The following is a 10,761-nucleotide window of genomic DNA, read 5'->3' as shown; positions in this document are numbered from 1 at the left end:
GACGGGAAACACGAACCCACCAATGGTGCCGCACCACGCACCCTCTGTACCCAATGGGGACTCGTGGGGGGGACCGCAGTGAACCAATCGGAGCTGTCCAGGTGCGGTGCCCGATGCCCGAAGCGTGGCTCCCTCCGATTGGTCAACCTTAGCTTCTCTTTTCCAATCAAATGGCTCCGCGGGCCCCTCTCACACAGGACCGCCCCTTTGCCTGGGAAGCTTTGGCCTCCAAGTGAAACGACCCAATGAACGTCAGCACTGAACACATCCTCCCTTTTGGAGAGGTCGCAGAGGAACCACTTCCGGATCCTCGAGCGCGTTTATTCCGTGACCAGGGGAAACGGTAGTCATGGCAACGGTTCTTCACTCTTTCCCGGTCTACCGTGGGGTCACGGTGGGAATGATTCCAGCGCGACTTTTCGCCGTCAGCTTTCTCTTTGGTAGTGCTTCTGGGGAAAGAGAAACACGTGAGAGGTTGAAAATCGCCCGAGCAGTTTTTAGATGGGAGTGATGAGAAACTACAATTACCGGCATGCAACGCGCAGGGGTGGGGGAGGTACACTGTATTGAATGCTGGGAATCGTAGTCTTTGGACTTCGGGCCAGCTGCGTAGCTTGGCTCTTCCGCGTTTCCCAACGTGTCTTTGCGGGAATTCGGTGCTGCGTGGTTTAGAATTTACGTCTCATTCTGTTTGTAGTCAATGTCTGTACTTATTCCAGGACTCTCCACTGTATCACAGCCTGTAGAAACAGGCCCGGAGAGCCCCGACACCCTGGCCAAAGCCGCCCAGTGTTCGGGGGTCGGCCTTTCCGAGTCGGGGTTCCACTTCTGGTCGTTAAATACGAATCTGGCTCCTCCGGCATCGTTTGAGCCGCCGGAGCCTTCACTGCATCTCTGCGTTCCGTGGCCGGAGCCTGTGGCCTCCCTGGTTCGGTTTGTAGAAGAGGAGAGTGGGGCTTCTTTTTTTCCTTTGAGGAAAATTTAGAACAACTTCGATGCCCTCAATTCACTCCTAAAGCTCAAAGGCGGTGACCAGCGGCCCTAGAATCCCTACCATAAGCCAGGTGGAGCGCGTGTTCGTAAAATTCCTTTTAGCACAGAAAGAAAAAAAAGTACTCGTTTACTCGGTTTAGGAGGATACACCTGCAGATATTTGAAAGCAAAACCTGTGGGGCTGCAAATGAGAGGGTGTGCAGCCTGGTCACTTCATAGAAATACCCAGTCAGCGTTTAGAAAGACACAAAGCACCAGGTGGCTTTCCGGCGAGGGAAGTCCCTCACCCTAAGCTTGCGCCTTTGGAAATATTTTCTGTGTCCCTTTAACCTGGTCTTTCCATACGCCCCCGAAGCCGACCTCGTTTCCAATAAAAACCAGTCCCTTCTCGCTTCCTCCAGAAAAAATGGAACTTTGAATTTGTTTTTAGATAATTATCCGAATTCCTAAAGACAAGCTTTTCAGTTGAAAGTCTATCATAATCTTTTGTAACTTCCCCTGTTTAGGTTGGCCAATCTTAACTCTTGTGGTTGGTGTTTACACATTGTGGTGGTGAATTATTTATATCTGCCCAGATTGTCAACGTTTGTTATTAGTAAGCAAAGGGTACCTTGCAAAGTTTTTTTTAAATGCTTCTGTGATTGTATTTTTTTTTTTTTTTGAGTATGCTAGGGTGGAAATTACATTCAGAAGTCTCAAATAATTGCATTTTTGTATATCTTAGCTCGTTTATTATTATTATTATTATCATTATTATTATTTTTGCTTTTAGAAAAGGGGGGGTTCTTTCACTTTTCTGCATTTCACAGCTCAACTTCTTCACCTTTTTCTCTAGTTCTGGACAAGTAAGCAACCAGTTCTGAAACTGCGAATTCCATCTGAACTGGTCAGTGGTGGCTAGTTCAGTGTTGCACCTGGAGGGAACTGAGAATGATACATGACTTCCAAAATAGATCCATTGCTTGTGGGTAGAGGCTTCATCAGATGATGGTGGGGATCTATGAGGCAGGCAAGACCTGAGACATGGTCTGGCAGAAGATGGCTGGCTGTTGTCTGGCTCAGCTCTGCCCCTTTAAGATGGGATCCCTGGCTGTGCACCTTGTACAAGGAAAGGGCAGCTTGTTCAGAATCCAGCCTTGCCGTTTCTCCCCTGGGGTCTCCACCTCTTCTGATTTTTGACCCATTGTTGATTTTCACTTCCCATCTTGGTCTAGTTCCTCCAGAACTTATACCCCAGGCTGTTATTAAACTCCCTAGCTTTGGATCTGATTCTTTTGCTTCCTAGTTTTAGTTTTTCCCTTTGACACCGTATGTCCATGGACACTACGGGAAAAAGCTGTCTTTGTTGTTATTGCTGTTGGTAAGCTTCTTCTTGGAAGAGAAAACCATATAGGCAAAGGGGTGCCCTCAGGGGCATTGGACAGCTCACCTGGTGACAGGTGTAGTCCCACAGTGAGGAGTCAGGGAGAATGCAGACCAGGGAGATGACGGCAGGAAAGCAGTTGCAATCAGGGAGCGTGAAGGAATGAGGGTGAGCATCATGGTGAATCTGTTGGTTGGGTCATTCATCCATTCATTCAGGAAGTGTTGATCCGGTACGTACCCGGTGTCATGCAAGGTGCCGGCAGTATACGGGTGAACAACGTAGATATGGTCTCTGTGCAGAGCTTGAACAAATATTAATGGTGGACTTGCATAAGTACATGTATCTTATTTAAACTGAAGCAAAGATATAAGAGAATGACTGCAGAAGAGTATGAGGGGACTTTTTGGAGTGATGGAAGTGCTTTTGATCTTGATTTTGGAGGTGGTTAGTGGATTAAAAAAAACCTCTACACTTAAAAAAGTGGATTTTGTGTGTAAATTATACCTTGATAAAAAAAAATCAGAGCAACTATCATTCTAAATTTTAAAAAATGTTTATTTATTTTTGAGAGACAGAGTGTGAGCAAGGGAAGGGGAGAGAGAAAGGGAGGCACAGAATCCAAAGCAGGCTCCGGGCTCTGAACTGTCAGCACAGAGTCCGATGCAGGGCTCGAACTCACAAACTGCTAGATCATGACCTGAGCCGAAGTCAGATGCTTAACTGATGAAGCCACCCAAGTGCCCCTATAGCAAATATCATTCTAAACAGCAAAACACTAAAACCCGTTTCAGTAGGAATCAGGAACCAGACAGACATGCCTTTTATTGTCAGAATTGTCCCACACTCTTTAGGAGGGTCTAAGACAAGAACATGAAGTAATTGGCATTAACCTTAAGAAAGTTGGAAGTCTTTTATTTTGGAATCACTTCTTACTGTTGAAATGACTGTATACCCTGGAAACCCAAGAGATTCTAGTTAGGGAGGAAAAAAAATTATACACACACACACACACACACACACACACACACACACACATACACACACACATACACACAATGTTTGGTAAATTATTGACTATGAGATAAATATATAAACACCAATAGACTTGCTCTAATCTTGCAAAAAACACATAGAAATGGAAATTTAAGGGGCACCTGGATGGCTCAGTTGGTTAAGCGTCCAACTCTTGGTTTCAGCTCAGGTCATGATCTCATGGTTTGTGAGTTTGAGCCCCGCATTGGGCTGTACGCTGACAGCATGGAGCCTGCTTGGGATTCTCTCTCTCCCTTTCTCTCTGCCCCTCGCTTGCACTCTCTCTCTCAAAATAAAGAAAAACATTTTTTAAAAAAAGGAAAAAAAAAAGAAATGGAAATTTAAAAGACTTCATGTATATTAGAGGCAAAACCCATCAAATATTTAGGAGTAATTTGACAAGAAAGAGCTCCAACGTGAAAAAAACCTAGAAGATGTTACTGAAGAATATAAAACAAATAGAGAACTTGGGTCAGGTGCCAGACCCTAAGTATTATCTATCGCCATGTAATAAATTATCCCCAAACTATACAGCTTAAAACAGTAAACATTTATTGTCTCATCGTATCTGTAGGTCAGGAATCCAGGAGCGCTGAACTGGGTGGTTCTGGTTCACGGTCTCATGAGGCTGTGGTCAGGATGTCAGTGTGCGATGCTGTCATCTAAGGTTTGACAGGCTGCGGGGTTTGCTTCTGTGATGGCTCACTCATATAGCTCTTGGTGGGAGATCTCAGTTCTTCACCTCGTGGACCTTCGTAGGGCTGTTTGAGTGTGCTCATTGCATGGCAGGTTTCTCCAGAGTGAGTGAAAAGCCGGGGAGTAGCCATAATAAGTCCTGACCAACCTCAGAAATCACACCATCACTTCTGCAATAACCCTATTCAGTGAGAGGGGATTACCCAAAGATGTAAATACCAGGAGTCAGACATCACTGGGGCCATTTTAGAAGCTAGCTGCTACCGCATCTTAGCCGCAAGGGAAGCTGAGAAAGGGTTTATCTGGCATTTTCAGCTTCTTTTGTGAGGGTTGGGCTCATAAGGTGGGGATAAGAATCTTAAGATGGAGATTCCCCCAAATACAGGAACGGGTTCAGATGATGATGAACAGTCAAAAGGACTGATGAATGTCCACTGCATGTTTGAATATACAAACAGATCAGTGTAACAACAGAGAGAATCCAGAAATAGATCGCCTCAATTTAATACGTGACAAAAGCAATTTTTCTGTTTAGAGGGGAATGGCTAGTTTACTTCATAAATGATGCTGGCCTTGACTGGTTACCCATCTCCAGCAAAGTGAAGTGGGCTCCTATCTCACACTGCATAAGACATATCCCGGCTTAGAAGAAAATGAGAGCACCTGTGAGCGCACGCCAGGGATGTGGGAGACCTTGGCTTGAGCATCCAGAAAATACAATGCAAAGCCTGTGGTGTTTCCCAGGCCGCCTCCTCAGTCGTTCCTGAATTCCGATTTTTGTATTTCTAGTAGTGGCCCTGTCAAGTGCAGCAAATTGATACTGTGCTTTCCTCCAAGAATGCAGGTTCCTGTGGCGTAGGAATCAGCAAGTACTTGGAGGGGAAAAGCAAGAGAGAATGTGGGGCTCGCTTCTCAACACTTCCTTTCTTTCTGGACTCGTCTCCTCAAATCCTGGTTGCCTGGGTAGCCATCTGATGCCTTTAAGTAAGTTCTCAAGTGTCTGATCCAGCTTCTCTAGTGTCCATCATAGTAAATTGTAAAAGTAGATGTGGCTCAAAAAAAAAAAAAAAAAAAAAAAGTAGATGTGGCTCTACCTAGCAGATAGAGAATTCCTTGGTCCTATTTTAATGTGTAAAAAAAAAAAAAAGATTTTAGGTAAGACAATAAACAGCCATTATTAGGGACGCCTGGGTGACTTGCTTGGTTCAGCATCCAACTTTGGCTCAGGTCATGATCTCATGTTTCTTGAGTTCAAGCTCCGTGTCGGGCTCTGTGTTGACAGCTCGGAGCCTGAAGCCTGCTTTGGATTCTGTGTCTCCCTCTCTCTGTGCCTCCCCCATTCACACTATGATTCTCTCTCTCTCTCAAAAATAAATTAACATTAAAAAGAATAGCCATAATTATCTTCTTATGTTAACTTTTTGGTGGTTTTTCATCAAGCAATTTATGTAATGTTTAATGTTTCCAAGCTGTAGAACTTGCATTATTTTGGCTATAGAACAATAAATGTGTTTCTAAATATATAATGTAATTGCAACTGTAGTTTACATTATATCTTCTTTTTGACCAGTTTTAACTGTGATTTTGCATTATTTGTGATCTTTTCCCTATACCCTGCCCAAACTGACACCAAATATCTTGCTTGAGAATTGACTTTGGATTTGTAAAATGGTTACCTGCATTTGCTGATAAAATCTCTGGGTGCTGTAACTTTTATTTATGCAGTTAGAAAGTTTAAATCTATTTTTTTGTTTGTTTGTTTTTAACATGAGGCTTGAACCCATGCCCAGCATGAGGCTTGAACTCACAACCCTGAGATCAAGAGCCACAGGCTCTACCCATTGAGTCAGCCAGGAACTCCAAGTTTAAAGTTGTTTTTTTTTTTTTTAATGTTTATTTATTTTTGAGAGAGAGACAGTGACAGAGCAGGGGAGTGGCAGAGAGAGAGAGAGGGAGATATGGAATCCAAAGCAGGCTCCAGGGTCTGAGCTGTCAGCACAGAGACCAACGCAGGGCTTGAACTTATGGACTGTGAGATCATGACCTGAGCTGAAGTTGGACACTTAACAGACTGAGCCACCCAGGCACCCCTAAACCTGTTTTAAATTAAATTCACCCATAATCTTGTAGTTCATATTTTCTTTTTTTTTTTTTTGGAGAGAGAAAATATGAATGGGAGAAGGGCAGAAGGACAGAGAGAGAGAGAGGGGGAGAGAGAGAGAGAGAGAGAGAGAGAGAGAGAGAGAGAGAGAGAGAGAATCTTAAGCAGGTTTCGTGCTCTGCACAGAGCCCAACACAGGCTCGATCCCATGACCCTGGGATCATGACCTGAGCCGAAATCAAGAGTCAGATGCGCAACTGACTGAGCTACCCAGGTGCCCCTTTTCTATTAATTAAAAACAAACATCTCCCTAGAGTTTGCTTAATAAAAATAGGTCAGTTAAAAAATATCCACCCAATGTCTTTTATTGACTTTGGACACTAGCAGAAAATAAGAGGAATTGAATTTCAAATAATATTTGTTAAATTTTAATTTGTGGTAAGTTGATATTTTGCATGATCCAATCATACATGTTGATAATTTATGTTAGGACTAAATAGAGTTTTAGAGCTGGAAGGAATCTTGGAAATCATGTTATTCTACAACTCTCCCTTTCAGTTTTATTTATTTATTTAAAAAAATTTTTTTTTCTTAATGTTTTTATTTATTTTTGAGACAGAGAGAGACAGAGCATGAGCAGGGAAGGGGCAGAGAGAGAGGGAGACACAGAATCGGAAGCAGGCTCCAGGCTCTGAGCCATCAGCACAGAGCCCGATGCGGGGCTCGAACTCACAGACTGTGAGGTCATGACCTGAGCCGAAGTCGGACGCTCAACCGACTGAGCCACCCAGGCGCCCCTCCCTTTCAGTTTTAAATGATAAAACTATTATATTCTCATGGTGTAAAAAAATGCCCAGTTGGTACAGAAAAGTATTAGGTCAAAGGTAAAAGTTCTAGATTCTTCCCACCTCCTCATTCCCATTCTCTAGAAGTCATTACTGATAGAGGTTCCTTATGCATCCTGCCAAAAATTTGTGTGTATTTGTGCAAAAGTACGTGTGTGGTTAAATTAAAGATGAAATTTTTGATTTTTTAAAAAACAAAGGGAACAATACACATTAGCTTATCCTTTTTAAATCTGCTGTCCTGTTTTTTTTTTTCGTTTTCTTTTTAAATTTTTTTAAAACATTTATTTATTTTTGAGACAGAGAGAGACAAAGCATGAACAGGGGAGGGTCAGAGAGAGAGGGAGACACAGAATCTGAAACAGGCTCCAGGCTCTGAGCTGTCAGCACAGAGCCTGACGTGGGGTTCGAACTCACAGACCGCAAGATCATGACCTGAGCTGAGGTCGGCTGCTTTACCGACTGAGCCACCCAGGTGCCCCAATCTGGTGTCCTGTTTGATAGGCATTGGTATTGTTTCCAGCTTTTGTTGCTATCACAATTAGTGCTACAGAGAATGCTTTAACATGCACAAGGTTTTGTGTTCGTGTGTGTTTGTCTGGAGGATAAATCTATAGTTTGGAATAGTTAGATCAAAGTGTATATACATTCAAAATTCTATGAGTATTTACTAATTCCTCTGAGAAAAGGCTATACCAATTTATGCTCCCGTATCAAACCTCCCCCCTGCACGTCCCCTTTAAAAAAAAAAAAAAGCTTAGGAAATTGTGGTTCTGAGAACTTAGATGAAGTCCCAGAGTTCGGTATTGGCAGAACAAAGTAGAACTCATATTTTAAACATTTATTTTTTTTAAAAAATTTTAATATTTATTTATTTTTGAGAGGCGGTGGAGTGGGGAGGAGCAGAGAGAGAGGGAGACACAGAATCTGAAGCAGGCTCCAGATTCTGAGCCGTCAGCACAGAGCCCGACCCGGGGCTCTAGTCCACAAGCCCTGAGATCATGACCTGAGCTGAACTTGGATGCTTAACCGACTGAGCCACTCAGGCGCCCTTTAAACATTTCTTACATTGTTCTAGCCACCTCTTGACTACTGGGAAGAGTGAGGGCTTTTTTTAAAAAAGGAAATTTTATTGTGTTAAGATTTCAACAGCCATGAATGTGCATTATAAAAAAGATTGAAAATTAAAAGAAAGGTCAAGGAAGAAAATTGAAATAACCTGTATGCATTAATGAGATAGATCACTACTAGCATCTTGGTGTCTGTGCTGAAATTTGACATGTATTTTTATTTATTTATTTTTTTGAGAAAGGAGGAGAAAGAGAATGTGTAAGGGAGGGGAGAGAGGGAGAGGGAAAGGGAGAGATAGAGAATCTTGAGAGAATCAGTTGTGAGATCATGACCTGAGTGAAATCAAAAGTCATATGCTTAACTGACTGAGCCACTCAGGTACCCCAAAATCTAACATATATTTTTAAATTAAATGGGGATCACACAATAATACTATTTTTGGAACTTTCTTTTTCACTTGTCAATATGTGGTAAACAGTTTCCCATGTAAATATTTTTGCAAGGTATCTTTTAATGGATTAACATTGTCTCGTGTCATGACTGTGCTGTAATTGTTTGATTTATTGTTGTTAGACCTTTAGTTTTTTACCAATTTTAAACCATCATAAATATTGCTGCAACGAAAATCCTTATAGATAAATCTTTATATACAAAATGAATTTTTAAAATTGGAAATGCTTGGGGCGTCTTGCATTTTCTATCTCTCTAAAAAAAAAATTGGAATGCTTGGTAAAAAATATGACATGTTTTAAAAGGATTTTGATACTAAAAATTGCCCCCTAGAATAGTTGTACCAATTTACATTCCCACCAATGGACATTTTAAGCATAAGAAGCTTAAAAAAATCTGGGGCTGTCAAGGGTAAAATTACCAAAGTTAGGTAATTTGAATATAGAAATTTCTAAGCCTTAAAATATTGAGAGAAATTTCTATAAAAGGTCAGAGGAATTTCTGACCAGTTAATAGATATTCTCATAACTTTTAGTTATAAAGTGCAGTGATCCATGGAGTAATACTGTTGAGGCTGCTGTATCACAAAATATGAAGGCAAACATGTTATAAAGGTAATATTAACTTTGACAACAATAGGAATAGCAAACATTGAGGGCTTAGTATGTACCTTGTAGATTATAAAATATAAAACAATGATAACTTGCTTAAGAAATCTTAAGTAAGGATATTATGAGAGGTCCATTTTAGAAGTGCTAAGGGGCGCCTGGGTGGCTCAGTCGGTTGAGCGTCTGACTTCGGCTCAGGTCATGATCTCACAGTTTGTGGGTTCGAGCCCCACGTCAGGCTCTATGCTGGCAGCTCAGAGCCTGGAGCCTGCTTCCGATTCTGTGTCTCCTTCTCTCTCTGCCCCTCCCCCACTTGTGCTCTGTCTGTCTCAAGAATAAATAAACATAAACAAATTTTTTTAAAGAAGTGTTAAAACAAATTTTTATTAAAAAAAAAAAGCTTATCAGGTGCTTATTATGCAAAGTCTCATTTAACCCTGTCACATGGGTGTGGTCATCATTTCCAGATTTACAGGTGCAGGTCCTAGTGACAGAGTCAGTTTGAGGTAGGGTTTATATGACTCCAAAATTCATGCTCAACTTCTAGGAGTGTATCCACCATGATGCCCCTTGCTGCTGTCAGATGGGCCAGGGACAGATATTAAATAACTTTCATTTCCTGGTGTAGATGTTGGACCTTTCAATTCTGCTTCAATCTTTTTGATTCTGCCAAGAGAAAGTTAATTTGGTACAAGTTTGTCTTAAATGTCTCTCTAATAAGTACATGTTAATCTACCTTTTCAATAAAAAGAGAAGTGTATCTAACTAGAATTTTTTCACACTGTTTTTTAATGCATTTATTTTTATGGCTACTATCTATTTGTGGCATATGATAAGGGTTTTCCACTTATGGTAATAATGAAGTTTCTAGTTAAAAGTTTTTTGACTTAAATTGCCTTAAAGTAAAATTAAAAGTCACATCTTACTTTTCTATATCTTCTTTCCACTCAAAAATGACTCCTTCCATTTAGGTCTCCTCTACTCCCCCTCCCCGCTCCATTAATCCCCTATTTTGGCAAAAACTGGGAAGGCTCTTTATTAGCAGTTCTGGAGCAAGATGTGGAGATTATTATTATTATTAGTATTATTATTTTAATGTTTATTTATTTTTGAGAGAGACACAACATGCAAAGGAGGGACAGAGAGAGGGAGACAGGATGTGAAGTGGCTCCATGCTGACAGCAGAGAGCCTGATGTAGGGCTCAAACTCAAGAACCACAAGATGATAACCTAAGCTGAAGTCCCCAAGTCCAATGCTAAATGGACTGAACCACCCAGGCACCCCTGGAGATTGTTATTTTTATTTTCTTTTATTTTAGGATTTTATTTTTAAGCAATCTTTACACCTAAGGTGGGGCTTGAACCCATAACCTCAAGACCAAGAGTCACACGCTCCACCAAATGAACCAGCCAGGGGCCTCTAGAGATTTTTTTAATTTAAAAATTTAATTATAAAATAATATAGCTATAATTCACAGCCTTTTTTTTTTTTTGAAAAGCACCTGTTAGCATTGAATGAACCTCCCTCCACGTGGCTTCAAGCTACCTAGCCGCAGCCCTGCTCCCTCTCCCCCCATGGTGCCTTCAAGATGGCAGGCA

At 41.5% G+C, this 10,761-nt stretch overlaps 1 protein-coding gene across 1 annotated transcript in view; it reads left to right on the top strand.

Annotated features, from left to right (window-relative positions):
• The first annotated feature begins 28 nt into the window (after positions 1–28).
• The window catches only part of LOC101083779 (putative tetratricopeptide repeat protein 41), a 77,174-nt gene continuing 66,441 nt past the window's right edge, over positions 29–10,761 (top strand). Inside the window, 2 exon segments of the mRNA XM_045033176.1 lie at positions 29–343; positions 4,925–5,071. The gene's annotated coding sequence lies outside the window, so the exon portion shown is untranslated.

Source organism: Felis catus, chromosome B4 (assembly GCF_018350175.1).
Source record: "Felis catus isolate Fca126 chromosome B4, F.catus_Fca126_mat1.0, whole genome shotgun sequence".
NCBI classification, from domain to species: domain Eukaryota; kingdom Metazoa; phylum Chordata; class Mammalia; order Carnivora; family Felidae; genus Felis; species Felis catus.
The sequence above is the reverse complement of the archived record's forward strand: the minus strand, read 5'-3'. Positions and strand labels throughout refer to the sequence as shown.